The following is a 12,677-nucleotide window of genomic DNA, read 5'->3' on the forward strand; positions in this document are numbered from 1 at the left end:
ACAAATCACCTCCATGTAAAAAAAAAAAAAAAAAAAATACAGATTTTGGTCAGCATGGATTTAAATGTCTTGAAGGGATTGTCTAAATCAAAATAAAGACATCTACGTTTTTTGTTATATGACACACAATCACAGCTCTCCTTAACCCTTAGAAAAGAAATAGATTCATCACCTTTTGTATGCTTCCTGCCTCAATAACAAATAACACACAGATCGACAAATGTGTTTAGGATTTTTTTTTTTACATGTGATAATTTGGCAATCAGTTCCTTCTACTTTTACAGTCAGGATCACAAGGGCGTTCTCTTTTTGCCTTATTGTATGTCAGGTGCACCACGTGGTAACTAAATTCATAACACACAACGTTTTTTTTATCAGCTATTTTCTTCAAACACCTTTTTCAATATAAAAAGGCTTCAAATTTTCAACTGTTACCTTCCTTTGATTTGTCCACTTAATGCATCAGGTTGATATCGCAACAAATGACCATTTGCGAGCTCATAATGAATTTGGGGTCTTTTTAATTCATCTGGAATCGCTTATAATGAGGGAGTTATTGAAGGGGGCAAAAGGAGTGAATTTTTATGAGCTTCTTGCATGAGAGGGGCCCAGTAGCAGATGGACGCTGGAGAGAAACATTAGTCACACAACAATCAACTCTGACTACTGGGCTTCATATCCTGAGTTACCCCTTCTTTTCCTTAAGTGTATGCATGCGTGTGCATGTGTGGGTGTGTGTGTCATCAGGCAGGCTTGGGACACTCCAGCCAGGACAGCAGGCTTTATGGTGTTAGTGCCAAACCCTCAGCAGAACACACGCAGGGCATCGAGCCACAATCCTGCAGCTGCCTTGGACCCTCATGTTCTCCCTTGGTGTATCCATTCTTTTCCTATGAAGCATATGAGTTTGTTGCAGCACCTCTACAAGCCAAAGACATGTATGCTTTTATGTGGATGTAAAGCCCATGGCTAAAAGCTTCCATGGTCCTGTAAAAAATGTCCTCTTGTTTGCACACTGAGACGGTACGAAGATGTTGCTGGTTGCTCTTGTTGGTACAATATATTACCAGCTACTCTTTTCCCTCCATTAATTCTTCAATTGGACCACTCGACAGCATCTGTTCTAACTGGTTCCAACATGTGCACAGTTTCTAGAAAGGCGGGTTTTCACATAATCCACAAAGCACAAACATTGTTCTACTTTTGTCAGGCTTAAGTGCACCCCTGAGGATAAAAACAATTTATTCTGAATTATATAATATTTTGTCCAGAGTGAAATTTTGCCTTCAGCTCAAGGACCATACTTGTTTTTTAAAGCGATTGACTATTTGACTATGTAAGAATATTTAGGTGATCTTTCATTTGTCTTGTTACCTGATCAGATTTGCAAGGCAAAAATTATTTATGTTTTGCTCATGTTTTTCAAACAGAATTTATCCAAGATGATCTCTACCACCGCTGACACACTTTCTGTCCCTGAACTTGACAAGGTCTAAAGAAATAACCATAAACCACATGAAATAACATTTTCTTCTCTCTGATGCTGTGGACGTTCTCTCTAAAGGATCGCTTGTGTTGTAAGATGTGAAAGCAAAAAATAAATAAATCAGAAAAAGCCCTCTAGAATGGCTCAAAATTATTCAGTCTTAATCAGAGGCACTTGAGATGATAATAGGTACGTGCTGACTCCCATTAAATATGAGTTTGAACGTGATTAATTCTGAACACAGCCACATCCTATTATATATGCATCTTGCAATTAGATTAAGATGGGGCATTTAAAGATTTAAAGACAAACAAAAGAAACTTAACTGGAGATGCTTGGAAGAGGACTGGCTGACTCCAAAATGAAGTGCACTACATTAACATAATTGACATAATTGATAATGTAACAAAGGCATGGATTATTATGAAAGGAAAGCTTTACTTTAGCCAGTGGCCTGAATAAAAAAAAAAAAAGGATTAAAAATTACTGTCCAATTTAAAACCCAAATTCAAGGCTGTTGTCTTTAGATACGACGCCAGAAGGCCCAGGTCACCAAAAGGGCCACTGGGACCAAACATAGCTGTTTTCATTCCATTGAAGTTCAAGAAATATAGTGCCATCTAGCCTTTGATTTCCTCCAGACAAGAAAAAAAGTGGTCTTTAGGAGAAAGTGTTCTTTTAGCTTTGCGGGACATAGATCTGACTGTCCTCCACATTGCAGTGAAAGGAAATACCATGCTTTCTTAAGATGGAACCCAGGGGCAGAAAATACAAAGGAAACAGCAGGGGCCCTAAAATTGAACCCTGTGGAACACTGTTATTTTTAATGTCTTTGTTTTTCCACATCTCAATTTTACTTTACATACAGCACTTTGTATGTAGTTGTGGTTGTTTTATAGTGCGCTATAAATAATTTTGAGCTAAGTTGAGAAAGGTCACCCATCTTCCATGCTGTTTGGGAACAGCCATTGGAATTCTCAGCGCTACACTATTTTGCACTGCACTAACTCACTGCATCTCGATAGCTAACATGGCCTAATTTCCCCATTCGACGGTGTAAGTGACGAGTCCTCACATTCATTGCGGCAAATAAGCAAATATTCTGAAAAGTTTCGTTATCACTAAAGGAGGAGATGAAGTAAATACCAGGAGAAAACAGAGAAGCGACTGTGAACTATAGTCACGAAATACCCAAAAATGATGCGGCGGGCCGTATCTGGCCCCCGGGCTTTGAGTTTGACACCTGTGGTGTAGGGGTACACTCGCCTGACTTGTGTGCTGGCAGCTTGGGATTGATTCCCGCTCAGTGGCGGTGTGCATGTGGGTGTGACTGGTTGTTCGTCTTTATGTGTGCCCTGCGACTGGCTGGCTAGACTCCAGCACCCTCCGCCGCCCTGAACAGGATGACCGGTGTTGAAAATGTATATAATATATATATATTTATTTTTTTATTTTTATTTTTTTTTTTTATAAAAACAGCAATGGTGCAATGGTCTGAAACAGCAACATCAACCAGCTATAGACACAAGAAAAAGTAGTGGCTACGCTGCCACTGCTTGTGCATCTCACAACACTACATCCTTTGATGGAGAAGAGTCACATGAGGACACGTGTCCTTGATAACAAAGTGGGAGAGCATGACATCACCAGAGCATATGTGGAAGACTACAGGCCCAAGTGATTAATAGATGAACAGGCTTTCGAGGGACAGTCAACATGACACAGATTCTATTAACCTAAAAGGCTGAGTTTCTTTTTGTTTGGGTCTGGACTGACATTTTGCTTCACTAATGACTCAATTAATGACTCAATTAATCAGGAAGGAAGACGCTGGAGCCTGACGTTTCAAAGAGCTGCATATCGGAAAATTAAAAATGATCTCGTACTTGCGACTTTCGATTGTCCCAGCAGGGTTTGTCACAGCGACTCACTCAAATGATGATTAATTTGGAAGTCTTTGCGCCGGGTGCCCTTCCTGAAGCAACCCATCTTTTTTTTTTTGTATTTGGGTTTTGGGCTGAGACTGGCAAAATTCGCCCAAATCTGCCCAGATACTTAGAAGCTCACATAGATTTTCTTTGCTCATTTAATTTCACCGTTTGGTGTCCCGATACTTTTCCAGATGATCCGATGAGGTGGATCTGTAAGTTTGGTAAAGAAAGTAAAAGAAAGTATAAGAAGTAAAAGTATAAAGAAAGTAGTTATTGACCGATTTGACGTTTTCAGAAGCAAGTAGCTTACATGAAAAAAACACAAAGACCCTTCATGCTTCTTCTGTTCTAATGTCATACTAATATTACGAGTGAGATGCTTGCTTTTTATTGTGGTGAGAACACTTTGATTCATAGGAAACTCATTATAGACCATGTCTTCATTAGCACGAAGCACTCACACAAGGTAATTGGTCCCAGGCTGCACACAAATACAATGATCAGCTTATGGCGTGGGAAATATGATGGGAAGGTTGAAATCTTTTCTGTGGTCGACATGTGCTTTTTTTGCTGAGTCAGAGGAAGCCATTATCTAGCCTTTTCCTTATGGATAAAGCAGGGATGTGACACACACACAACACAACACACACACATACACGCAGAAGCACACAAAACAACAAGATGTGGCACAAGAGGAAAGAGGCCAGGAGAGCTATACCAACACCATTTAATAAGTGTGAATTTAGGAGCATTGCCCAGACAGACACTGGTGTGTGCCCATGTGTGTGTTTGTGTGTATATACAGAAATACTTTAAACACAACACACCAGAAGTACCCCATCCATTCGCCACAATTAGATCCTCTTCTATCTAATAATTGCATTCACCCAACCACACGCACGCACACAAGCGCACTTATTCGCACACACACAAACACACACTGCCATATATGTGTTGTCCATTATATCTTGGTTATTGCTTTTTTATTTCGATAGATGCACGTAGATTAAGAGGCACGGGTTGAGGTTGCTGTAAATCCAGAAAGGTTGCAACAGTGTCTAAGCGTATGTGCAGTATCTTATTAAATAATATTCAATCTGGTCATTTCCTGTTCCTCTCTCACAAAGCAGTATAAAACAAGTCGAATTGAGAGATCAACATAATCAACAATGGTACGCAAGCATACTTAAAACTTAAAAGAGCCAGCACAGAATTGAAAGTTGACACCCGCACAAGGATATTGTGGCTGGGATGTTTTTTTTTTTCGCCCAATCCATAGATGATGTCATGTAACCGCTACATGTTTCCTTGTCATATCAACTAGTTGAAAATGTAGCTGTTAACAAACAAGACTCAGGAGACTGTACCCCACGGGGGTCACGGGCGTGCTGGAGCCTATCCCAGCCGTCATTGGGCAGTAGGTGGGGGACACCCTGAACTGGTTGCTAGCCAATCGCAGGTCATACAGAGACGAACAACCATTCACACTCGTATTCACACTTACGGGCAATTTGGAGTGCTCAATCAGCCTACCATGCATGTCTGACATTGTAATTATGTATGCACATTCTTACTTGACAAAATAAAATGTCATTAAATAGACACAGATTGTTGGTCGCTACCAAAAAGTTGTTTACCAAAATACTACACATTTATTCGAACCATTCTGAAAAAAAATTGCATTCCTTTACCTTCACCTGCTAGTTGAAAACTGACTCTGTTTACATGCGCTCAATAGGCCGTTCAAAAGATTTATCGCAATGGCTTCATTCACATAAACAAAACACGCATAACATTTATTGTGTTTTGAAATGGAAATGCAGTTTGAAGCACATTTCGCCGACACACAATCTGCTGTCATTTTTCTCGTCTGCTCGTCAGCCTGAATGATCTCATAATAGATTTTCCTGTTAGTCTTGATCAACAGGTAGCGTTTACTATCGTGTCCCTCATCAGCTAATTTATGCAACATGTGAAATGTAGTGAAACCTTTTTTTTTTTTAATCTACATTTTTAACCTACATAAATTAATTTCAGGAAAATATACATTTTTCCTTACTGCTTGAAAACTGCCTTAAAAACCATGTACATGACATACATGTTAAAATGAGTTGCACTTTAATTAGTTATCTTTTTTCAGAGATTTTGGAAAATTATTTGGATATTTCTCTTAATTTATTTTGATCTGTGTTGTCCTGCGCTTTTTGGCTTGTTGCCATCAGATAAACCGGAGTGACTAACCCTCACTGGGAAGCCTGAATCAAACTCTTGTTTCCTGAGCCCAGCATGAGGCGAACAGGAAGTGGGGATTTCAGCTCCATCTTGCTTACTTTCCCGGCTGGCTGAGCTGACACGATGAACCCTCCTAGCTGAGAAACAGCTCACTCTGTTGCCTGATTCCTTCCTAGTCCAATCTTGGTTTGTTGTCTTCAGCCGACCTAGCAATGAGCCGTCAGTTTGCTGTCCCTATGTTCTAAGTTTATAGGACCGGACTAAATAACAATATAAAATGAAACCTTTTTGCAAAACGTGAATTTGAGAGAAAGGATTTTGCCTTTGAATTCTATTCTGTATTCTGATGATGGTGATTATTTTTACAATTATAGTGTCAGAGGCATACTTTCTTTCCTGTCAAACACAGATGGTAAAAAATACGGTGACCAGAACCCATTTGAAGAAAAGTATTACCCAAATCTCGACGAAGAAGGGCTAAAATTACAATGACAGACCGGCGGGCCCACCACTGCATATCACCAAAGCTTACTCTGCAATAAATTGTACAATCACCCTAAATATCGCAATATAGTATGAGATTGTGATCAGGAACGCGCCAAAGGCAGAGGTGAAAGAGGTGCATTGTGGGTCAAATTTCATTAGTGGCTATTGGCGACAGACTGAAAGACACAGACACAAAGACTACAGGAGAGGAGTGACAGGGTGCCGGCACAGTCCGACAAGCTAGCACAGGCTCTGCTGTCCTCCTGTAGCCACAAACTAACCCCCCAACCCAACCCCACCTCTCCTACCCACCCCACCCAGGAGGATGCCCATTGTTCCCCCTATCCCCTAAACAAAGCCTACCAAACTCCCACACCAAAACCTACCCCCTCCCCACTTACTCTCATTGCCCCATGCACCCCTCAGATCCCACCCAGTCACTCCACATCTTATAAACGGTCTCTGCTGCTCCCTAAATTTCATCACATACTGTAAATAGTTCACTTTTATTTACACGTACTGCCTATCCATTAAGTACCACATTGATCCATATTTAAGAACTAGAAAAAAAATATGATTATATTATAGCAAGCTGCTTCATTGTGATTCTGGAATCACAGCTATTTCAGGTAGAGGTCAAGTGTTTTAAAGAATTATGTAATTAACAAATAAGCAAAACAAGGGTTAATTCCCAGATTTATTATCACATGACACCTGTTGATGTGAACAGCAGGAAATATTCTGCTCAAAGCTTTTGCCCGTAAAGCAGACTAAATCTGATGTTTAAAAAAAAATAAAAAAAAATAGAAGTCTGCATGCCAGATTTTGTCCTTGTGTCAAGAAATGAGACGACAGATGACACAAAAGGGAGCAGCTTGCAGCGAGCAAGTCCACCATACTGAGACCGCATTGGTTTGGTACATGAATACACACACAAACATGCACAAGTACACAGCAGTTGTGACTAAAGCACACAGAGGCCATATGGTGCGTCCTCATACACCAACGCCTGTTGCTGCTGCAACAATAGACCTGCCTGGCCGGGACAGCAAGAGGCAAACACACACAATACACACACACTCACACGCACACCAAATGGTCGTTAGTCAGCCGGTCTGCGTTGCTCAGTCCCTGAATAAACGCCTGGATTTGCATTCTGCACCTCCCCTTATCGTCCTCCCCTTCTTAACACACACACGAGCGTGCACACATGCACATACGCACACACACACGCATACACAGTCTACAGGTGCACAGACCACTCAAAACAGATGTCAACGGAATGAAGAGGGAGGGTGGGGGGGGTGGGGGAGGGCAGGAAAGTCGGTGGGGGGAGCTGTTTGCCCAGGGTGACTGAAAAGCTTTGTACACTCCAAGCCTGGACACAGCAAAGACAATGAACCAACACACACATGCACACACACACACACTTTCACAGCTAAGACAGTACTAAATAATAATTCCCAAGTAGGAATAAAGAATGTACTGTAACTGTGAATGTGTGTAACATGTAAAAAAAATCCTACATTTTAAGAATTCATTTTAAGTCTTTTTTTACACTTTAAAACTCCTTATAGTTTAAATCTCAAATTGATTATACAGTACATGACATCTTAATGATGGCTATTAACTGATGTAATGATGACAATTAGGAATTGTGTCAATTGTATGGCGTGGATTGTTGTTGTGGATCGTCTTCAATACATGCACTCACTGGTTCTAACCACTTTTCATCAATAAAAAAATTGATAAATAACCCTCATTCAAGCAAGGAAATGCTCATTACCACACATTAATACTGTAATGTCCCAGGCTACAAAACAATTCACTCGCACATCTCGGATGTTTGATTATATGTGCAAAATACAGCTACTGTTGATTTATACTGTTGTCATTAAAGAACCCGGAAATGTGATTTGGGGGATATATTGTTTTCATTTCTACTTGATACTGCTGATAGGCTTTATCATGGGTACTTTACACTACAAAAATATATACTGATACTACACAAATACATACTGAGAGTATTTCACTATGGATTTCAACCTATGTAGTACTAGAGAGACCTTTATTAATTACCCATGCAAGAGAAACTCAAACAATAGCGCACAAAACTATGGTATTTTAATGTAACAACTGAATTTACCAGTTCTGAATCCATTTTCTGCACTGCTTGCCAATCTATTCAAATTGAGTGAAAAGTGGAGTACGCCCTGGTCACTCAAACATTATTGACTTGAATTTTATTTTATTTGTTTCTAACTTGTTAAGAAGTACTAATATGCATTGCATGACAACTATACAAACAGTCATACATTCATATAAAAAAGGAGAAAAAACAAATAACAGGTGATTGTCAGGCTATATTGAAGAAAAAGCATTTGCGTTTTAGTCAACCTGGTTTGTAATATGAATTAAGCAAATTCTCAAAGAGATAAAGAGACACTCCTTGAGACATAGCAAGTGAGTTTCACCTTTAAAGTCTTTTTTGTGCTTTTTGTGCTGAGTCTGTGGCCTGTGCGAGTAGTGGCTGCCTGGGGCCTGCCTGACGCTTGCCTGGCTGTCTCCCTCCCCTCCTCCCTCCCTCCCTCCCCCCTCCTCCCTGCCTGCCTGTCGACCAAGAGAAAAGCCGCCGATGCAACAAGTCCTCCATTGACGCTAAGCTTTGTAAACTACCAGCGTGTTTCGGCGCCGTCTGCATTTGTTTCCGCGAATCAGCCAATGCATAAACAAAGTGTTATGAAAGAGCGCAAAGGCGCCCATTTCGGTAAGGAAACGATATTTGCATCTTGGGAATCGCCAACTAAAAGTGGAACGAAAGCGACATCGGCGCCCACGACAAACATTACATATACGTTCGCATTCTTGGATAAATACTTGCAAATGTGCTTGTTGCGAGTGAGTTTAAATTTCTCTCAATGTAGACGAAAGTGTTTCGAAGCGTCAGTGAGCACTTGGAGCTGACGTCCGTTTACAAGCAAAAAGCGGAGGAGGGGGACTCCTCCTGGATAACTTACCCCGATTCAATTGGTTGATTCTTGCTAAATTCCCACACTTTTCCGCAAACGGGTGCATCCGCTGCATGTGTGAGGTCTCCTGGCAACTCACGATCGTCCACTCGGATTTGCTCTGACGGGGGATCGGGCGCGCCGAGTGCGTAAAATACGCCGGGTCTTTCCAAGGATGCGAAATATGCGCGGAATGGGAGCAGGAATGAAATGAACGCGGTGGACTGAGTTGAACGGGGCGGGGTGACTGGCGTCACCCTGGATGGATGAAATGGAGTGAGCGAATGAGTGAGTGAGTGAGAGATGGGAGGATGGGTGGCGGAAAAAAAGAGCTGCCCGGGGAGGGGGGGAAGCGGCCTGACTGTAGTGGAGGCACACGGCTGTGTTGAACAACAAAAGAAAAGCGCCCAAACTCTTTTCAATGGACCAAGAGAATGAGAGCAGGCAGCTGACAGCAAATCCACCCAGCGTCAAATAAAAACACTGACAGCAGAGCAGGCTGGAACATTTTCAACTTTTTTTGACACGCTGCATAAAGACAAGTTGCCCAGCTATCAAGCAAAATTAAACTACTGAAAATATTTTTTTATTGTTTCATTATCATTTTATAAATGATACACATAATTAAATTAGAACAAAATATTCTCTAGTTAAGGTTTTAAAATATCCAATATTTGCAATAGACAAACATTTCATTGGTTGTTGTACATAATGTCATTTGCTGGGGAAAAAAATGACAATAATAATGATCATAATATAAATGTCGGCACGGTGACTCACCGATTAGCACGTCGCCTCACAGCTCAGAGCTGCAGGGTTCAATTCTGGCTTCGGCCTTCCTGTGTTGGATTTGCATGTTCTCCCCGTGCTTGTGTGGGTTTCTTACGGGTAATCCGCTTTCCTCCCAGATTCCAAAATCAGGCCTGGTTGGCCGATTGAGCACTCCAAATTGCCCATAGGTGTGAATGCTGATGGTTGTTCGTCTCTGGGTACCCTGCGATTGTTTGTCAACCGGTTCAGGGTGTCCCACACCTACTGCCTGAAGTCAGCGGAAACACCAGTACGCCCGCAACCCTTGTGAGGATAAGCAGTTAAGATAAAGGGTGGATAATAATAACAGTAAACCAATAAATACAAGTCTTGGCCACCACTTGCTGCTAGGCAGATTTCAATCATTGATGAATTAAAAAAAACAAAAAAAAGCCCCGCCCACTACGCTGCTTCAATACAAACTTGAGCCAGCAGCAGCAGGAAGTCAGTCAAAACACAAACACACACTAAGGATAATGCCAAAAGCAAGACGTATTATGACACACACATTTAGTTGATTTCAGAATTGAACCACTATGACAGATGATTTGTCATTTTAGGGTTTTAATTTAAAGCTCTTGCTCGTATTTAAAGAAATCTGTGTAACTGCTTCATCTGGGGGCAAAATTGTTTCTGTGCCACTGATAATAAAGTTCTATTCTGTTCTGTTCTATTTTATTTTCCGCTCTGACCTTTCCAATTGTTTGTGAAACCCCATTGCGTCATCCAGATCACAAGTAAACTCTTTCTTAGGGCCATAATAGTGTCAACTGAGATTCCTTCTGCCACTTAAGAACATTGCCATCTGCCGAGGACAGTAAGGACATATTTAATTGAAGTTAGTGCTTTTCAGCTCTTCATAACACTTTTATTGAGAAGTGAAGATAATCACATTTGCCACACATACATAGTATCTGTATGATGCCAAGTGTTACGGTTTGGTCCTGCTTTGTTACAGGCAATTGCAATGTGTTCGACTGTTTCGGGAAAGTAAAATAAAAAAAAAGCGAGTGAGTGGCTATCCCGCACTTGGCGTTGCAACCAAGTGTAACCCTATGAACAGCATTTAGATTAAAAATATAATACACAGCCACACACAGAAATGCATTTATTACAAACAAAATTGACATTGTATTGAATAAATTAAGGATGAAAACTATTGAAAGAAAGAGATTATGTTGTTCATATTTTTTTCTGTTGCTATGCTTTGGTTTTGGCTCATGGGCCAACGTTGTGGCCATAAAAGCAAATTATGGAAAATCTGACTCAATTAGTGGGATCCCTGAACTTTTTTTTCCCCCTCATTAAGACTTTCCCATCTTGCGAAGATAAAGACATTCGACTCCATTTGCCAAAGCTATTTTGCCAGATATGACACAAAGCAGGCTTGCTGCATAAGAAACATCTGTAACGACAAACCTGTATTTGAAGTAGTAAATCCAGTTTTCATTTTCTTAGAATCTGGAAGTTCTGTATGTAACATATGCAAATGCCAAAGCACATTATCTGAAATATACTTGCTCTTTTGTCTCCAAAATATGTAAATATAATAAGCCAAAATAATGAAAACAGCTGATTATACTCTACAAAATCAATTCAGAGAGAGAGAGAGAGAGAGAGAGAGAGAGAGAGAGAGAGAGAGAGAGAGAGAGAGAGAGAGAGAGAGAGAGTTTAGTTCAGGGGTCGGGAACCTATGGCTCGCGAGGCAGATATGGCTCTTTTGGCCAAAAATTGTTAGTCTTAATTGAAATACATGCATTTAATTGTATTAAACATGTTGTTGTTGTTTTTTTAAATGGTATGGCTCTCATGGGAATTTTTTTTTTTTTTAAATGGGCATTATGGCTGTCCGCCAAAAAGGTTCCCGACCTCTGGTGTAGTTGAACAGGATGCAGAGAGATTGTCAATCATTTACAAGCTGCGCTGTGAAAGCTGTTATGTATTTTGTAACTTGTGAATTTAGAGTAAGTTTCAGCAAAAGGTAGAATTTGATTTCATCTCAGCTATAAATTACAATGTATAATAAAAAACATTGTTCAAGCTTGTATTGATCAAACTTAAAACGAAAAAAATAAACTCATGAAAGCTGATATACTCCCAAAAAATATATATATTTTTTTTTTTATCCAGCATCAAAAAATACATTCTGTGACATATGGTAAAACCATTTATATTATATAATGATATTATATTATTAATATTCTAATTTCCATTTTTCAGGTGCCTGAGTATCTGTAACAGGGTTGCAAAAAGCAGAAAATGTGAGCTACGAAACGTAACAAACAAACAAATGGTCTGTTTTTCAAAAATGTTGATGAAATTCATAAAAAAATTGGAATACCTCATGTGTGTAATTTTTGTGTAATGTTTTTTTTTTTTTTTTACATGCTTGTGGGAAATGGAAAATCTTGAAAATAAATAGCAATAAATAAAATGAAATTACGTTCTTAAAATACACCTTTTAGTTTTTCCTTTGAGTATGCTACACCCATTAACTGCTACGCCGGCTACCAAGAAGATGCTTTTATCTGACATTTTGAAGCCCTGCTCACTGTTTAAGCTGTATATGAAATGCACACTTATTTTGTGTGACTTTACTGTATGTGCCCCCCATGAAAAGGAATGCACAGCAGGGAGCCACTGCCCTAACCAGAAAATCTTCTTTCTCTCTTGCTCTGCAGATCTCTGAATGCAGCAAGCGGTCGCCCCATAAAGGAGTTGTTG

At 40.1% G+C, this 12,677-nt stretch overlaps 1 protein-coding gene across 2 annotated transcripts in view; it reads right to left on the reverse strand.

The window, feature by feature from the left end:
• Positions 1 to 10,303, reverse strand: part of LOC125971276 (transcriptional enhancer factor TEF-1) — a 31,195-nt gene extending 20,892 nt beyond the window's left edge. Inside the window, exon 1 of one of the 2 annotated variants that reach the window (XM_049724367.2) lies at positions 9,924 to 10,303. The gene's annotated coding sequence lies outside the window, so the exon portion shown is untranslated. Of the gene's footprint in view, positions 1 to 9,152; positions 9,429 to 9,923 lie in introns of those variants that run through there. The other variant, XM_049724366.1, reaches the window with a different exon arrangement.
• Between the last annotated feature and the right edge of the window lie 2,374 nt (positions 10,304 to 12,677).

The sequence above is a fragment of the Syngnathus scovelli genome, chromosome 6 (assembly GCF_024217435.2).
Source record: "Syngnathus scovelli strain Florida chromosome 6, RoL_Ssco_1.2, whole genome shotgun sequence".
Classification (NCBI taxonomy): Eukaryota; Metazoa; Chordata; class Actinopteri; order Syngnathiformes; family Syngnathidae; genus Syngnathus; species Syngnathus scovelli.